At 30.5% G+C, this 20600-nt stretch overlaps 1 protein-coding gene across 2 annotated transcripts in view; it reads left to right on the top strand.

Moving 5' to 3' along the window:
• The window catches only part of LOC142333050 (uncharacterized), a 233762-nt gene that overhangs the window by 136307 nt on the left and 76855 nt on the right, over positions 1-20600 (top strand). The window lies entirely within an intron of this gene.

Below are 20600 nucleotides of genomic sequence, written 5' to 3'. Positions count from 1 at the left end.
GAGTGGAAGTTATTATACCCCAAATTCCGTCAAATTTACCTGGACACTGCATAACAACACTCGGTATGTCTTCTCAAAAGTTTCACTATGTTCTTCATGGTTATTTAGAACTTCATATATATATATATATATATATATATATATATATATATATATAAATTTAGGTTGTTCGTAAATAAACAGAGGGTTTCAACAAAATAGAACTAAAAAAATCTGATGTGGACATCACATGACTTCCTTGTACGCCTATTAAATTACATATACACATTTTTTGCTGCAATTCGTTTAAACTTATTTCATTTGAAAGAGAGATCCTCCAATTCTTTAATAAAGTGGACAGTTACTCAATTTCACTGTGGTGGACACCACAGTGCATCACATTTTTTTGTGGTGTCCGTATCAGCATTTTATATTTATTAGTTTATATAATTATTTTGTTTTACGTAGCTGAAGTAGTTATGTGGTGTAAGTGAGAACATGTAACCACAGACGTATCGGTTGGAGTATGTTTTTTAATTTTTTTTTAATTTAAATATAAAACAAAATTAGATTTATTAACCTACGTAAAATTTTTTGAATTATAACGAAAAGTACATAAAATTTTATTTCACTAATATCTTCTGCTTTTTTCATATTTTTTTTTGTTATTATTATTTAAAATTTAATAAAATAAAATAAAAATAAATTTTTAGAATATTTTATTGATTACAAAAGCCATATCATGAACAAACTCTCAAATTTTCAAAAAGTTGAAATATATTTCCATTTAAAACAACTTTTATTAAGTTCTCTACATAGAAATAGTCAGTTTTTTGTATTTATTTATTTACTTTAAAATTTACGTATCATAAAATTAGAAATAAATATTTTTGCATAAAGATGTGAAAAAAAGATTTCGTAATTTTGGTAATTGTTTTTCAATAAAAAAGAATTAATAATTATTTTGGCATAAAAATAAAAATATAGCTTAAAATGTTTAACCCACCGATTATCCCATTTACCCCACCGATTAACCTATACGTCTCATGAATGGCGGCCTGTGTCTGTACAAGACTACACCTTATTTACACGTCATACATATCATTGGGCTGGGGGGGATTACTTATTTTTCACTAGTTGAACAGATTGAAATACACATTAGGAAATAAAGAGGTGAGAAATGAGAAAATGATTGAATTGAAAAAAAAAATTATATTTATTATTTTACATAAATTTTTTTTTGAAAATTCATTTTTCATTTTTGAAAAATTTGAAATCAAAAATGTATTGCATAACTTGATCGGCGTAGTCGGAAAAATTTTGTAACTCATTGTCGGCTTTCAATTACATTTTGTTATGAATACATTCAGAATTTTTAATATATTCAAAAAATTAAACAAACCAAAACTTTATAAAAAATTTCCGAAATAAATGGAAATTTTAACTAATGGTCTACTGATTTCTTACTACCATGTTATCTGAGTACTATATAATAAATTTATTGACTGAATGTTTGTAGAAATATTAATAATAATTGGCATATTTACCGTAGCCAACTCTTCAGCAACTACCAGTAGGGCAATGTAACCTTTCGTTTTATTATCTTGTAATTTACAAACTATCGTTCTCTGTATTTTATTTACATAACTAATTGTAAGCTATCGAATACTGCATAATTGTTCTTCCCTTTCGGTCCAATGAACATCACTATGTATAGTAAAACTAAGCTTAATTAAAATAGACAACTATAAAAGTTCATTAAATTAAGTTAAATTTAACAAAGAGAGAGAAAGAAAGAGAAGGAGATAAAAGAAAGAGAGGAAAAGAGATATGATATAATAATTAAATACATCCACCCGTATTATTATACTATTAAACAATATTCCTTCAATAACTTTATATTAATTACCATTTAATTAGATTATGGATAAATTAAGAGTCCTCTTATCTCTTTCAAGCAGACATTATTCAATAAAATTAGAAAAGGAAACAAATCAATGCTTAATATTATCTCAAATACCGTTCTCTATTTTTGATACAAAATAACAATCCATCTTAAATAATAAAACCAACATTTTCAACCAGGAATAAAATATTAATAAATTAGTCAATTAGAAGTTATGCATAGAATTTGAATAATCCGAAGTCATTTGTGATATCTATGTTTAGAAAGAAAAAACCAATGTGTATTCGAGAAAGAAAAAAAACAGGTATCTATTTATTATTTTTTACACGACTGCCCAAAAAGGAGTGTAATGTATTTAGAGTGTATGTATGTATGTCTGCTCACCATGCAGCTAAACGGCTGAACCGATTTAGAAGTATGACCCTGCATTTGAATCCTTACGTTAACGGAAGTGTCATAAGCTAAATATATAAATAAATTCGTTTGTTCAAAATCTTAAATCTCCGAAAGTTCTTCACCGATTGCTTTGAAACTTTGAAACAACGTTGCATTCGAATACGCGCGTTTTTATATATCTAAGATGTAACACCTGTGACAGAAAAAACATTATTTTTTTTAAAAAAGCGCTATCTGTTGGACGTAAAAGCAGTACATGCTATACTAAATATTTTACGATTCAATTTCAAAGTTTCCGTTACAGACTAAAAACTACTGAACCGATTTACTCGCGGGGAAAAAGGGGGAAACGGAAAAATTGGAAAAGGGAAAATTGAAATAGGTAAAAGAGAACCCCTTCTTCCCTTTTAAAATGGAAAAAAGAAAAAAGAGGAAAAGGAAAAACGGGAAAACGAAATGGAAAGGGAAAAGAGATAAAAGGAAAGGTGGAAAAAGCTGAAAGGGAAATAACAGACAGAAAAATGGGGAAAGGAATGGGAAAACGGAGGAAAATGCTAAAAATGGCGAAAGGAAAGGGGAATGGGATATGGTAAAAATTAAAATGGGAAAAATAAAAATGGGGAAAGGGGAAAAGGAAACGGGAAAGGAAAAGGAAACGGGAGAAGGGTAAAAGGGAAAGGTTAAATTCTGTAAAGTTCCATAATGTTTATTTTGTTAATGCTTTATAAAACTTTAATTATGTTTTTTAATTTACATATATATATATATATATATATACACTAAAATCTAGCAATAGAGAAGCATTCTAGTATATGCTAGTATATATAAATAAATATATATATGTTTAAATAAATTTTAAAAAAATTGAAAAAGATTATACTATAACAAAATTGTTTTACGCCCTCTCAACTGTAGAGTTGTATAAACCGCAGCCAAGTGTTTCTGTTTGTGGTCGGTTACGCCAAAATGGAGTTGAGCCTAATAATTTTGATCAAAACGTTCACCTTGTGATGGGTAATATTCGAGGGACTCAGCCATATTGGCATAAAGTCTTCACGGATCTAATGGTAATTATCCGAAATTTAGGGGCTTCGCACTTCTACATTACACTGTCGAATGCGTCCTATTTTTTAGTTTTTTTGGCAATCGTGTTTTTTTAATTTTTAACATATTTAAACTTGATTAATAACCATATAAACTTTAAGCTTGTGTGAAAAATTCAATGTCTAACCGGCATTCAAACCCAGGACCTTCGAATCAGAGGCCGAGACGCTACCACTCCGCCACGGAGAACGGCATGTTTTTTGTATCAAATGATTTTAAATTAAAACATTCTATTCAGTTATGTACACGATTATATATCCAATCTTTTAGAAAAATCTTGGTTCACAAATTCTTAATTTATTTTTTTACGTAATCATCTTGAAATTCGATATATTTAGACCAACGTCTTGCCAATTTTTTAATACACTTGTCCAGAAAGTCATTTCTTTAGGTTTGGAAAAAGGAAATAAACACTGGAAGATAAATCCGGAAAATACAACCCATTTCAAAGAGTAGGCAATGGAGTTTAGCAGCAACAACCTAAGTTAATGTGCAGGTGTATTATTATGATGAAAGAGTGCCTTCTTTTTAGTCAGAAGTAGGTGTTAAAAACCTGAATAGTACTTTTCAATAGGTCCAGCAGTGAAGCCTCATATTTCCGTTTGGTGCCTTACTCCAGATAGTCTATGAGTAACTCACTACGAGAACCTAAAAAACACATAAACCTCCCCCCCCCCAAAAAAAAAACGGATATCCATGAATTTTCTTGGAAATGAAATCGTTTTCGCTTATATTGACGCACTTTAACCTGTTCCTATCTACTGTTTCTTGCCTGTAATGGTGAATGTATATTTCATTCACTGTTAAAATAAAGTATTTTTTTGTTAGATTAACACATTTTTAAGTATATGAACTCATTGAAAAGTGCTTGAATAAAAATACTGTTTAAATACATTTTAAAGGACTGGATTTTTTTTTACCACCGGGACCACCGTTGTGTATTGCTTCAGAGAATGAGATGAAATGACAATTTTTTAAGCGTATGAGAATGCCATGCCTGACCGGGATTCGAACCCGGGACCTCCAGAAGAAAGCCCGAGACGCTACTACTCGCGCCACGGAGGCTGCCGGGTTGTCAAAAAAAAAATAACACTTAAAACGTTGTAAGGAGCTGGCCCGAAATTAAAATAAAAATAAATTCTGGGTTGAATAAAAAATATTCCGTAGTTAATCAGCTAATATATAAAAATATGCTACTAGTTAACATTACACCATTACACGTTCTTTATTCTTTTGTCTTAACTTGATAATTATTTCCTGGCCTTTATTTTTTATTTTTTTTAATACTTCTTTTAATTTTTTGGTTGTTAATTTAATACTGTAATAAAAAATACATCTGACTTTTCCGCTTGCGATTCTATTACACGAGATTATTCTCATAGATTAATCTTTATTCTAACTGGATCAGAAATATACATTATATAGATGACGTCAATGTAAGATAAATAATAAATAAAAAACAATATATTTCATTACAAATTATTTTTATTTCTTCAGGAAATATATATATATATATATATATATAGAGAGAGAGAGAGAGAGAGAGAGAGAGTGAGAGCTTATAAAAATACAATTTTAGTTACAAAGCGTATATAAGTGATTAAAATGTAAAATCAATAAAAGGAATAAAAGTTTCGAAACATATTTAATTCCGCTAGTTGAGTTATATAATTTAAATAAATTTTCCAAGAAATAAATGAAATTATTATATAGTTTTATGAAAAATAAGGATTTCACTAATCATGAACAGTAAAATTATTTTTATTAACGTTTAAATTTAATTCGTACAAAATTACTAGTTAATTTTATGTTTAAATTGTAAACATTTATAAACAAATTGTAAACGTGTCTGTGCGTGTGCGCGCGCGCGCACCTGTATATATATATATATATATATATATATATATATATATATATATATATATATATATATATATATATATATATATGTGTGTGTGTGTGTGTGTGTGTGTGTGTGTGTGTGTGTGTGTGTGTGTGTGTGTGTGTGTGTGTGTGTGTAATAAAAAGGCATATTTTACTTTAAAATATTATCTTTATTAATCTCTTGGGTTGCCCAATCAACTATACAGACTTATTAATTAAATACACAACCTTTCACTTAGAATTCTCTAAGCTTCTTCAGTTAACAATACACATTTATACTCACGCCATACAAAATCATTGTACGATCATACAAAAGAGTATGTAAGAGAATTTTGTATGACGTAGGTTTGAATGTGTATTGTCACCTGAGGAAGCTTAGAGAATTCTAAGTGAAAGGTTGTGTATTTAATAAGTCTGTATAGTTGATTGGTTAACCCAACAGATTAATAAAGATAATATTTTAAAGTAAAATATGCCTTTTTATTATACACGTGCGCGCGCCCAAACACACACACACACAAGTTAATTCATCATACTTTTTGTGTGTCTCTTTATATGTGTGTTGGGCGCGCGCGCGAGCGCCAGCGAGTTTACACGGACGTTAATTATACTTCAATCTTTTTATTGTACCTTTTTTGTTTATTTAAAAGTAGTGTATTTAATGTATAAGTTTGTCTTTTTATTATATATTTGTAATATGAATAATAATATTTATATTTATATTATGTGTTTATAATAATATTTATAAATATGTATTTTTATTATATATTTGTTATTTCATCATACTCTTTGTGTGTCTCTTTATGTGTGTGTGTGTTGGGCATGCGCGCGAGCGCCAGCGCGTTTACACGGACGTCAATTATACTTCTTTTTTTTTATTATAGCAATAATTTACAATTTAAATCTCTCAAAATGTTAATATTCATATATATATATATATATATGTGTGTGTGTGTGTGTGTGTGTGTGTGTATATACGATAAGTTTAATTAAATAAAGTGCCCTATGTAAGAGAAATTAATTTTGAAGAAATAAGGTAGCGTACTCCATGGAACGACGGGGAAGTATAGACAGTATTAGTTTGTTATGTAACTAATATTGTAACATAAACATTACCAGGTGTTTATTACTCAATTATATATATTATTAATATAACTCATAACATCTATTACAAGTTGGTATAAGGTAATGTAATATGACAATAGATGAATAGTCATTGTTATTAAATTTTATTATAATATGTAATATCTGAAAGCGGTTTCGCAGTACGCTCTTAACATAACTCAGCAACTTCTCAAGCGCTGAGCAAGCGCTATTTTTATAATACAATCAAGCGTATTTTTGTAATACTTTTGATTTTCCGGTTGTTAATTTGATATTGTAATAAAGATACATCTGACTTTCCCGCCTGTAATTCAATTATAGAATTTTCTTTATTCTAATTGGATCATAAAAAAACGTCATATAGATGACGTCAATGTAAAATAAATAATTAAATTGTTTAATGTGTTAATCTAACAAAAAGATACTTTATTTTGAAGTACATAAAACCTAACTTTGATTTTCTTTCAACTTTTCACATTAGCAGACAAAGTAGTGTATTCCAAAAGTCACATCAATTAATTTGCAATGACTTGCATCGTATCTAATTATGATGTCACTGTTATGGAAACGAAATATGTTTTTTGTAATTTGTTATTACAAATAAATTTATTTAAGCCTAACATTTTGTTCAAAATGTATATGAAGTAATTCATTTATTTCTTGAATGTTTTTTTTTCAATTTGTTCAAAATAAAGGCTTAATATATTAGCAAATAACATAAATTATGAGAAATAAATTATTTGATAAAATAACAGAATGGTGGACAGGGATAGAACGAAGGAGAAATTCCCACTTTTCCTAATGATATTTTCTGTTTAGTTTTACAAGAAGAATCCGAAAAAATACAGCCAGCCCATCATTTTAGAAACATTTTGTATATAATTTGAATATTTAACGTTAATTAGACGAGGTTATCGAGCGAAGCAATCGTACGTTATGTTTAGCTTAAATTTAATAAAGTTATATATAGCCGGCCTTCGTGGCGCGAGTGGTAGTGCTCGGTCTTTCATCCGGAGGTCCCGGGTTCGAATCCCAGTCAGGCATGACATTTTCACACACGCTACAAATCATTCATTTCATCCTCTGAAGCAATCCCCCTACGATGGACCCGGAGGTTAAACAAAAAATGTTATATATAAATATAATCGTTATTTAATTAGATGAAGTTAACGAGCGAAACGAGCGTAGGTTATGTTTGGCTTAAATTTAAACTTCCATTTTTACAAGGGTTTTTCTAGTAATCTATTTACCTTAGAGATTTGGTGTTAGGTGATTTTTTTTTTTTTAATTTCTAGTTATCGTTTTACCCCCATCACAGCTTATCTGTAAGTAATTATTTGCTAATCACAAAATAAGAAGGACATGCTTAGGTTTTGTTTCATTCACTCTACGATGTTAATATTATTTATATTTTAAAAGAAATATAAAATAAATTTTTATTTATATTTTATTTGTTTTTTAATCACCCCCAATGACGCGTATAATTAAATTATTTATTAATAAGTTATCAAATACTGGTAATTAAATCTAATTAATTAACAGAACGAAAGACCGGCGTTCTTTTTACCAAATGTTTACGCGCATATGTAGTTCGACGTTATGAAAGCGTTAAACGTTAACCCACTAGAATTATGCAATATCATGTGGCGTACAACATATATAAATCAATCAAAATTATCAGTACTCATAATGCACTCTCGGTTTATAATTATTCAAAAATGTAATGCATATCAATTCATTATGGAAATTTAGTTTCCATATTAGAGTGATTTGTCTGTTAAGCTTAATATTTCATATAAAAGGATATAACGAAATAGGGTTGGTTTGTAAATTTTACATAATACTAATGATAATATTAAAGCATTATATCCGTGCCATATTTTACATCAATTTAAACCATTTCCGACGTTAATAGTAGTTTATCTCATCCCTACAAACGCTCTAATATATATTGTCAAATTTTCAGTAAAAAAATTAATTAGGCATTAAGAAAATATAATAAATGAATAAAAAATATAAATAAAAATCTATCGTACTAGAACTGTTTAAAAAGGATAATTAATAAGTTTTAATTTGATATTTTCTTCTTTTTTTTGAAATCGAGAAAGATAATACCGAATACTGTGTTGAAAGTAATTAAAAAAAACTAATATTTCATCTACACTGTAAAATGTCAGACCCTGAAAAGTCATCTACACTGAAAAGTCAGAAATATAATTTGTTTACATCAAAAATTAATTTAAATGTCAGGAAAAAATTGTTGAAAATATATGTTTGGAGTGTTGCTTTATATGGAAGTGAAGCTTGGACAATTGGTGTGTCTGAGAAGAAAAGATTAGAAACTTTTGAAATGTGGTGCTATAGGAGAATGTTAAAAATCAGATGGGTGGATAAAGTGACAAATGAAGAGGTATTGCGGCAAATAGATGAAGAAAGAAGCATTTGGAAAAATATAGTTAAAAGAAGAGACAGACTTATAGGCCACATACTAAGGCATCCTGGAATAGTCGCTTTAATATTGGAAGGACAGGTAGAAGGAAAAAATTGTGTAGGCAGGCCACGTTTGGAATATGTAAAACAAATTTTTAAGGATGTAGGATGTAGGGGTTATACTGAAATGAAACGACTAGCACTAGATCGGGAATCTTGGAAAGCTGCATCAAGCCTGTCAAATGACTGAAGACAAAAAAATAATGTAAAAAGTATTTAAAAAAATAACTGATGACACAATCGTAAGAATTTTCAAAACCGCGACTTTATTCGGGTGACGGGAAAGTCTTACAACTTGGTGGGTTGTTTCTGATGCATAGCTTATACACACATAACTTAATTTCGTTTATTTTATTCAATGATTCTAACTAAAGCGCGCGCGCATACCGTATTTAATTCGCGTGGCAATGGCAGTACTAAATAAAATAACGTAATTTCACAACTTACATGGAACAAATTTCTCTTGTACGGTCGGCAGTCTGATGTAACCAGCGATGGAGTTCTAGGCCTAGCCAGATCGAGTTACGTTTTTACACTTTAAATATTATTAATTAGTCAGCTGATTTCAAAGTCGAGAATTCCAACTTTCAAAATCTAATAAAGGCAATTACTTCTATACGGATTTGAATACTAGATCGTGGACCGGTGTTCTACGGTGGTTGGGTTTCAATTAACCACACATCTCAGGAATGGTCTAACTGAGACTATACAAGATTACACTTCATTTACACTCATACGTATCAACCTTTGAAGTAATACCTGATGGTGATTTCAGGAGGCTAAACAGAAAATAAAATTATTCATTTATTTAATTCTACCGCTTACCTATGATGTCACAAAACAGCAGAGAAATATAACAGTACTTTTTGGAGTGGAGGTGCAATTTTGAAAATACTTTTTTGTTGGAAATTGTTAACAAATTTGGGTGGATGAGAATGTGAAATTTTTTGTATCAATGAGTTTCCTATTCCTGTTCTCTGTGTTTATAAAGTCTGGGACCAGCTGAACCACAACGATCGGTAATCAATAACAATTGAAAACAGTAACAAGACCTAATTTGAACTAATTTTTTTACAGTCCATTGCAAAAAATGTCACATCAGTTAACATCATCCATTTGTTAAGAAAAATATGGCTTTAATTAGGTTAAATCTCGAGATACTCAGGGTTACCTTACTCTACAGCTTCACCACTATGACCTTTTAAGTTGAATATCTAATGGTATCATTGCCTTATTTATTGAAAGTAATCTGACCAAGTTTGGTCAAAATCGGTCTGGTAGTTCTGAAGATATAAGGTAATTTAGAGTCCGATACCGAACACACACATGAACATGAACATCAGGAAAATTTCGATCCGGTTTTTAGGTTCCTTAGGTGTCAAAATGTCAAGATCCCGTGAAAACCGCACATCCCAAAATTGGACCGTTTACAATACTTTCCCTTCTAGAGTAGTAGCTTTGCTAAAGCACTATCTATACGGGAAAGTAAAAAACAACGTTTTTTTTATTCAACTGTAATTCTATGTAAATTTTCAAATAAATAATATGTATATAGATTAAAAAATACTAACACCGTAACATCTCCATGTACCACGTGTATCATTTTATAACAGATTTTGGTAATAGAAATGTAATGTCTTTTCTTTTTTTTTATATTAGTATCGTTTTGTTAAAAACAGTTAAATTTATATTACAGAATTTTTTTTTTTTTGAGCGGAAGAAATTATATCTGGCAAACTCTTACCGTACGGTTTACAATTTCATTGTCTAGCTTTTTATACTTTTAACAAAATTTAATTGCGAAAACGGTCACTTTCGCGGCCGGAATTTTAGCGCGGTTTCCATTTTTTAGGTTACGCGATATAGAGGCTCCTAACCCTGGTTTGTCATTTTTTGACTCCCGTACCGCCTCTTCACGGTGGCTGGTTTAATACGGCATGAGACTGTTTTCTTATACCCTGTGGAGTACGGTACTCTCTCGGCAGATGTCCCGGAAATGGCCGTGTTCGGACAAGGCCGCTCTCCCGAACAGTCAGCGTCCCTGCGCCACCTCCACCTAGGATCGGTGTGTAGTCCCGTATCGTAGCGGAGAGTGACGTTTCTGACGAACCACAGTGCTTCAAATATCGTCCGCAACGCTATGTTTTGGACGGCTTCTAATTTCTTCTGAAGCGTGGAGTTCAAAATAGCTCCCATATCGGGTAAGCATACGTTAGAATCGGCAGGACGTATAGCCAAAAAATGAGCAATTTGGTCGCCAGTGGATATGCGCTAGCACTGTTCAATACTGGGTATAGTGAGGCCCTGACGGGCTTTGCCCTTTGGGTCACATATTTAACATGTTCTCCTAAGGTAAGCCGTTTATCCAGGACTACTCCCAGATACTGGACTGTTTTTCCACAGGGGATTTTCTCTCCTGAGTTTTCCAGCTGCCTGGCTGGAGCACGTTTCTTGTATGTGAACATCACTGCCATCGATTTTTCACTGTTGACCTCGATTCTCCACATATCGAGCCACGGCTCTACTAGATCCAATTGCCGTTGGAGTCTCTCGATCGCGTAATCTACACTTCCAGATTCATAATAACATGCCGCGTCGTCTGCCTATAGATCAGTTTTTACTCCTTCCGACAGCGGCATATCGTTGAAATAGGCCGTGTACAAGAACGGCGACAGCACTGCTCCTTGGGGGACTACAGCGGCTACGTCTCTGATGGAGGAGATTGTTCCGCTTACGCGTACAACAAATTGTCCGTCTAGTAAATACAAACTAGTGTAAGGATTTTCAATTCCTTTACGAATCGAAAATCTGTGATGTAATATTGCACTTATTACTTTGTAAGTGTAACCCTCGATTTTTCTCTTTAAATTCGATTTTACCAATCGAATTTATTTCTGTTTTATTTATTCCTTTTTTAATAAAACTAGTATAATCACTTGTAAACTAATACTTTTATTTTTTTTTTTAAAGAAGTGATGGGAATTAAAAAAAATGTTCCATGTTCAGTACTTTCATTTAGATAACAGCATTTACTATTAAAACAAGTTGTAGTGTATTTTCATTTAAATTTTATTATTTGAAGTACATTATCAAGTTTTTGTACGCTACCTACTACAAGTACAAGGTAGGTTTACGAATCGCGTCGCTAGATAGCGGCGCGATTCGTAAAGGTACATTAGAAAAATGAATAAAATTACATATTCGAGTCCCGCGGTTCATCAAATAGAAGCAAAAAATTTGTGTAACAAAATTCGAGGTATTTTTTGAGGCATTCTTTATTACTAATCTAATTGAATTGAAATGTAATGTTTTAACGCTTATTTATTTTTCCCCTATTTTCATTTAACTGTTAGGTTAGGTTATATTTACAACTGCAAACGTAGTTCGTTGACTTGGTCGCCTCTTATCGAGGAAGTTCTAACGAACTCCGTGATTCTGTACGTTTTCAATACGTAAAAAAACTGTAATAAAACAACGATTAACTTCTATAGTCACGGGGCGTTTCTCGATTTCCATTCCACACTTTGAGAATCATTTATTTATAAGGGTTTATCAGTACAAAAATATTTCAACAATTTTACAATGTTACAGAAAAAGGTGATGTGTAGACATTTGTATGCATATAATTTAGAGGTTTTTTTTTTGTTAACAGTGTTGCAGAGAAATACCATTTACGTACCCCCCACAAGTGTGGGAGTGTCGGACTCGCTCGGGTTCGTCTAGATGTTGATATTTGGAGCCTATGTGTGCTCGCACCCTACCGACTAAAACTCCTATTTCATCTTTCCTCCCCACCCGAGGTCGCAGTTAAGCAATACGCGCCCTCGGGGGCAACTTTGAGCTCGGGAGTCAAGAGTCCCCGTACCTCATCACCATCGCCCATCCACGCAAGCGCGGATAAACGACGGCTTTGCAGAGGGCTGCCTATCGTCCTTCGCTCTCCTTCTTCACCTTTATTTAGAGCTTCATTCTCTTTTATTTTCTTTCTCTTCTATATTTTCTCTCCTTCTCCTCTATTTTCTTATTACATCAGTTTATGACTTTGCTAGAACATGTTCTCAGGACTTCTTTCTCTTTCCTCTGTTCTCTCATCTTTCTGTTCACTCGTTTCTCTTAATATTTTAGTTTATATCTTTAATGGTTCCTGCAACGGTATTCTATTTTAGTTTAAACGTCACCCAAACGGATCCATGGAGTCCCCGACCGCTCAAAGGAACCGACACACCTAGGCATGCCGGCCCTCACGACCGGAGCTGTCCACCACCCTGCTCTATCATAAATCCCTTAAGCGGCCCTCTACATTCTTAGCGCGTATTACCGCCGTAGAAAACGCGTTGAACGCCTTCCACCTTTCTTCCGCAGACAAAATTTAGATTTTGATAAAACATAAGGTAACCTTTCATTGCTGAAACGAATTATAGCCTACTGAAAATTGTTAATATAACAAAAAACCAAATAAAAACGTTTTAGTACATCATGCCATTTTTTGAGCTGATTGTCATCGTACATAACTTTTGAATCGCGGTGTATATTATTTAAAATTAAATTTTAATTCTAATAATTTGTTTTTGTTTTTTATTGGTTTTTATCTTTTTTTTTCGCAGTTATCTCGGCTTCTTTAGAAGGTAAATCTCAAAATTCATTAGAAATATACTTTCAAAAATTAAAAATATAAATTCTGTTTACTGCTTCAAGAGCTGGTATATATTTTGTTTTTTGTTTTATTTCTCTATAATTTTAACATTTTTAAGCATGTTTAAAATAAATTTCAGAATATACGTTTTGACGGAGCAGACATTTCTGACAAAGCCTTAAACGTAGAGAAAATAAAAAAATTAACAAGTAGCAAGGAAGTGAAAAAAATATTTTTATAAATAGTTACTCAATGCTTCGCTTACGTGGGTTGTGATTTATACTTAGAATAAGTTTTCAAAAGAAATATTAGATTTTAGTAAACATTCTACCATAATAAGGTTGATAATTTTAGCGGGCAAACTGGTCCACTTATTTTGGTAAGGATTTTGGTCTTGTCAAATTGATTCTAGTAGTTGGCTTTATCCTTAGGAATATATATAGTTTATTGAACAATGATGGTTCGTGGAAGATATGTTCGATTACGTAAGTAGAAAACACTACAAAAAACTATTTGAACACTTTATTGTGAACTAAATTAGCCGTTTTCTCTTCAGATGCGAGAATGACCATACAGACATTATAATTATACATACGGATTTAAATACTAGATCGTGGCTACCGGTGTTCTTTGATGGTTGGGTTTCAATTAACTACACATCTCAGGAATGGTCGACCTGAGATTGTACACGACTACACTTCATCTACACTCATACATATTCTCATTCATCCTCTGAAGTAATACCTGAACGACTTCCCGGAGGCTAAACAGAAAAACAGAGAGAATCATACATACACAATTAAAGTTACTATTTTACAGTTTATTAATTCGTCAATGGGTGATACAGAAAATAACGTATGGAATATATTTTGTTTGCGTGTGCGCGCGCGTGTGTGAATACTTTTCCGACTTTAAATGACACCATGGAATTACACTGACTTTTGTTTTTTTTTTATCTCCGGGATCACCGTTAGGTATTGTTTCAGAGGATGAGAAGAATGGCAATTTTTCTAGCGTGTGAAAATGCCATGCCTGACCAGGATTCGAACCCGGAACCTCCGGATGGAAGGCTGAGACTCTACCATTCGCGACACGGAGGCCGGCAATACAGACAATAATACCGACACTACATTTTTATTACATACAGACATTAAAGGTAAAAAAACCAAACGGAAAAAATACCGAGCAAGTAATAAATTAAAATTTTAAAATAAATTGAGGGAAAAAGGTTACAATATTTCGGATCGAATTTAAATGATAAAAGAACGTCTCGTAGAATAGAATAATTTATTCATTACATTTTGTTGAGATTTAAAATTTCCATACAAAATTTTGGTCCCCTATGTCTCGCCAAATTGGATTTTTGAAAAATATTGAACATCTGCCTTTCTGTTTCAAAAAAAAAAAAAGAAAGTAAATACCAATTTTCCCCATTGCAATATCTTCGGCTTCTTTTAGTTTCAATACTAAATTATTACATGATGAACCGTGTTTCCAGTATAATTGATTCTATGGATTCAATTAACAGAACTTTTTAAAATATAGTTAGTCTGATATACGATAATAACATAAAGTATTAAATAAACATAAAGAGCAATTTTAAGCGGTTAGTGGAACAAAATAATTATCAGAGGACAAGTAAACTTTTAAAAAATTTATAACTTAAAAAATATAGATTTTCATTTTTGAATAATCATCATCCGTACAACAATTATAAAATAAAGAAACAGATATCTATATATATAAAAATCAATATTTGTTTGTTTGTCTGTTCCAACTTAACACGAGATCTACCGAACAGATTTGTCTAAAATTTTGCTCACCTACACTTTGAAACCCTGCGGTGAACATAGGCTAATTTTTTTGGACCTCCGACATAACGAAATTTAAAACACTTTATTTCTTCTTTATTTCTTCTTTAAAGCTTATTTAATTTTCAAAATGACTTTGATTTTCAAGAAAAATTTAATTTTTAGCTAACATTTTTTTTCAACATTGAATTGATTAATTTTGAAAAGGTTTGAGGTTTTAACATACAGTTATTCATAAGTTTCAACTGATTTAGCGCACATGCATATGTCATTTTTACGATTCATTCATTTACAATTTTTTACAGCTGTTTAAAAACATAAATAAATAGCTGCTTTTGTTTATCATGTGTGTGTGTGTTAGCAATTTAAAGTGTGTAAAGTATTTAACTGCAATCTTTTAAATTCTGTGATCTTTTTTCAAAACATCATACCATGCCTAAAAGACATTCTTCAATCGGGAGAAATATAAAAAAGCACGTATGATGAAAACTGTTCGTGCGGCAGAGACTGAAGACGAAAGACAGTCAAGATTGGAAAGCGACCGAATACACACAGATCAATCCCGCTCGACTGAAACAACTGAGCAACGGGAAATGCGATATGCCACCGTTACTGTATGTGTAACTGACTGCAGCTGCCTCCGGTTACTTGACTAATAAATATAAAATAAAAAGATTGACCACCACGGGAAACGCAAGTAACCATATAGCGCGAGCGAAGCTGCGACTGGGAGCTAGTAATCTATAAAGCAATAAAAATCCTTAACTTACAAAATAAAAAAAAAGAAAATAAAAAATAAAATCTTAATAATCCAAACTGAATAATAAAAGCCATCTTTCAAATTAATCTATACCGCTTAGATTTATATTTGTTATGATATTTAATTGCTGATAATAGATTAGGTTATGTTTTGTAGTTTTCAAATTTTATATTAATTTTTTTATAACTACTGAACTGTTTATTTAGTGAAATGCAAATTTTATTTTAGGTAGTTCTTGAATGTTCTCTTTGTTTTTAAAATCTTATTAGGTTATAACTTATTGTACGGTATTAATATAAAGAGGAAATATCCTCGTAGCTATAACCAGCCAAAAATAAACAATCATTAATTGTTACTATAAATAATACTAAAATATTGAAAAATAACATTTTTAATTATTTTTTAATTGTCAATTTTAATAAAATTAGTATATTCTTAAAAAATGATTGAAAAAATTAATTAATGTCTTAATTAATTTATATAAAATTAAAAAAGAAAGAAACTATAAAATAATTAATTATAAAATATAAAATTGGGTGACGTTACAACCGACTCAGCTTTCTACGAAGTAGAACGTAATTACTAATTTAACCGTTAGATGGCAGTAAGTGTTAGTGTTATGAATTAGAATAAAACATTAGTTTACGAACGAACCCGCACGATTTTGGTAATTTGTCTCCAAATACTTAATTGTATCTATATTTTTATTATTTAATTTTTTTTTATTTGTTGTTATTATGTTTAATATATTCTCATACAACTGTCTAAAACTAAAAACATTACATAAAATTTAGTTTGCATTAGAAAAAAAAATGATATTTACTGGTTTCAGATATCAAGAAAATTTTAATTTTTTATCACAATTAATTAAAAACAAAAAGATTTTAATTATTTTAAATTTTTAACTGAGTAAAAATAGAAAAGATATTTGAATTAAAATAATTTTATTGCATTCGCGAAATCCTCTATATGACAACAACAAACAATAATTATTTATGGAATTATATAAGTTTTTAAATCAACAAACTTAAAGTCAATAAAATGTTTAAAACAAAACGTATAAACCCTACTTAATTTTATAAATACAAATAAATATTTTAACTATAAAATATTCGATTATATTTAAAAAAGAGAAATGATAAAAAGATGTAAAAAATATTCAATTCACACATTAAAAAAAAAAAGGTTGTAATACAGATATCTTGATGATTGTTTACTGCTGCTATCTGTTGAGAAAACATAAAACTAAAATACGTTTTTTTACTAAATTCAGTATATAGTAAATTTATACTAATTTTTAATTACAATACTTTTTACGTGTTTCAATTTTTAATTCAATAAAAAAAGATATTTTTTCCTTTTTTTTAACAAATCTACAGTCAAATATTCATTCAATATATTCTATTAACATTCGTAAATTATTTATAAACTAATTTACGATTTAATTTAAAGATTTCTAAATTTTCTATAATGTCCATTCTTTTTCCTTTAATAAATTCGTGAGTTAATTTCATTGATTCTCTCATTTTTATTGAGATAGTTCCTTCGTTTATTAAATGTGTTTCATAATTAAAATTTTTATTTTTAAAAGATCTCTTGTATTCATTACACCTTAATTTTAATTTTCTTCCCGTTAGTCCAGTTTATATTATATTGCATTTAATTTTACTTTATGCACCATTTTTATATTATATTTACTAAAGAATTGTTTAATTGGGTAAATTTCTTTCCTAGTAAATTTTATAGTAAAAATTTAGAAATCTTTAAAATTAAAACAAGCATAAATGAACAGATCAACAATCAAGCGGATGTCCTTTTTCAAGAACCTAAATTTACTGAAAACAGGAAATAGATAAGCTAAATTAAAAGATAAGTATAATCGTTAATAACAAATAAACAAGTAGGCGGGGTAAGGCGTTACGTCAAATAAAGGGAGGGGCGTTTACTAAACGCTATATAAAGATTAACAGAAATTTAAATGTACTAGTACAATAAATTTTGAGATTGGAGTGGTTCGCGTATGAGATACGCGTCAACATATAATAAAAGAATCAAGCTAAGAAAGATAAATAGTACTCAACGTAGAAATAATAATATGTTTTTACAATATCTGTCAAAGTTTTTCTTATTATATTAAGATATGATATAAATTTCATATAATTATTACTTACTTACTCTGAAAGTAATGATGTTTATTAAAAACCAGGTCGTGTCGTGACCAGAGTGTCGGTATCACTTGCAATATTAGATATTTCTTGAATTTTAAAGTATCTGTTGATTTAAAATACCACATTCAGTTTCTTTAAAGAATGCAACAGTAGACTATTTTTAATTTCTCAATTTTATTCGTTATCCTCGCATGGAATGCTAGTTATTCTTGTAATAGCTGTGCCGCTTAATGGAGTGTTTTTTTTCTTTGTTAGATTACAGTTGTTACTAATTTAACTCGTAATATAAACTTCAACATGTACTGAAATCACTTTTCTTTTACTTGCCTCGCTGTTAAAGTAGTATACTATGCATTATAATAAAGGGCGAATATGTTAATCAGTTACGAAACCACTTTATTACTTGTTTAATATTCTAGAATTAAGGGGTCATGAAAATTCGAGAAATTTAAAAAAAAGTTGAAGTAAACATTTTTTGTTGATGTATACAGGCGGATATTTACTTTTTTTGATACAATTTAATATCTACAATCTATTCCTTCAGAACAGTGAGTAGATTTATTGAATATCTATAATTGACTTGAAGGAAAGAAAACTTCCAACAGCAATTAACTATAATTACTTTTATTCTGACAGGTATTCTGTAACAGCTATCGACGGATGATAAAGAAATGAATTTTTTTGAAGCGTGCGAAATAATGCCATATCTAACCGGGACTCGAACTTAGAATGTCAGGTTGAAAAGTAGAATCGCTACCACTCCGCTACGGAAATTGATTTTAAAATTTATTTAAAGAGTAACTATTTGTTAAACACGGTTTTTATTTTCACTTTAACTATATAAGTGATCGAAAATCTTCTGTACATAAGATGTACAAAAAATAATTTATTAATAGTCAAGATAAGTTACAACTGATTTGACGTAACTATTTAATGTATTATTATGTCCCGTTCAGAATAAAAAAGTATTTATTTATTTCCAATGACGAATTATAAAGTGAAAGATATTTGATAATTTTTTGTTATTAAAATATATGGTGAAATAGTGAGTAGCGTTTGCTCAAAGAAGAACAAATTTTCGTTATTTTACTTTGCTTCCTTTCTTCCCTCTCAAACACATTCAATTATCATGACCCTCAAAATAGGTAACGATTCCTGAATACGCCGAACAGTATTGTTAACAAAAAAATACGGCAGATAAAGAAATTTTAATGTTCCAACTTCTACCAACGTAACAAATCACAGTTCTAACTGGCCACGCTTACATTTTTTCTACCTTATACTGAGCGTAACTCAAAAAAAATTCAACCAGTTTTCATAAAATGTTCACATGCGCAACTTCAGATAAAATAATACAGCGTAACAAAATTTCAGTGAAATTGATTCAATAGCTTTGAAGATTTTCGAGCCACAAGAGTTTGTACACAGGCCTACATATATATACAGGCCTACATATATAATCTACACCAAGAAACGGAGAACTTTCAGAATATGTTCTACTGGTGAATGAAAAACGTACATGAACATAATAGATCTGTAAATAAAGTAATAAGACTGATTCAGGAAAACCTTTTATTTACAATCCAATTATACATGGACTCTATCACATTCGAAATAGTTCCCTTGGGAAGACATGCAACGCTTTAAACGGTTTTCCCACTCTTCATGAAAGTGTTAGAACTCAGAAACCGGAATATCCTTCAGATGGTCGGTCACATTTCTTTTTTTTATGTTTTCTACTGTTCCAAAACGGTGTCCTTGAGGTGTTTTTTTTAAAGTCGAGAACAGGAAAAGTCGTAGGACTCAAGTCAAATCAGGAATGTTTTTCTTTGCCGAAAAACATTAATTGAGAGTGCAGTGTGACAAGGTGCAATGTCATGATGCAGTATCCAGTTATTTTTGATGTTGATCTCACGCGGACAATTCTTTTCCATAGTCTTTCAAGAATTTATCGGTAAAAATATTGATTTACAGTCTGTTCTGTAAGCAAAACCTCGTTATAGACAATGCCACTACTATCGAAGAAACAAATTAGCATGGTTTTAATTTCTGATTTATTTATTTTTCCTTTTTTGGGACGTGGTGAGTCTGAAGTGTGCCACTCATTGTTCTGGCGTTTTGTTTCTGAGTCGTTCTCAAATATCCAAAATTCTTCACCAGTAATAATATTTTTTTAGAAAATCAGGATCAATTTCAATTCGCCTTAGAAGATCGCGGTACACTTCCACCCTATTGTTTTTCTATTCAACAGTTTGGTTTTTTGGGAAAAATTTTGTACAAATTTTTATTCATGTCTAATTCGTTTGTCAAAATTTGATAAACTATGGTACGGTTCAAATTCAATTTTTCTGCAATCATTCTGACA

Source organism: Lycorma delicatula, chromosome 12 (assembly GCF_047948215.1).
Source record: "Lycorma delicatula isolate Av1 chromosome 12, ASM4794821v1, whole genome shotgun sequence".
NCBI classification, from domain to species: domain Eukaryota; kingdom Metazoa; phylum Arthropoda; class Insecta; order Hemiptera; family Fulgoridae; genus Lycorma; species Lycorma delicatula.
Note: the sequence above shows the minus strand (reverse complement) of the source record. Positions and strands in the feature narration are given on the sequence as shown.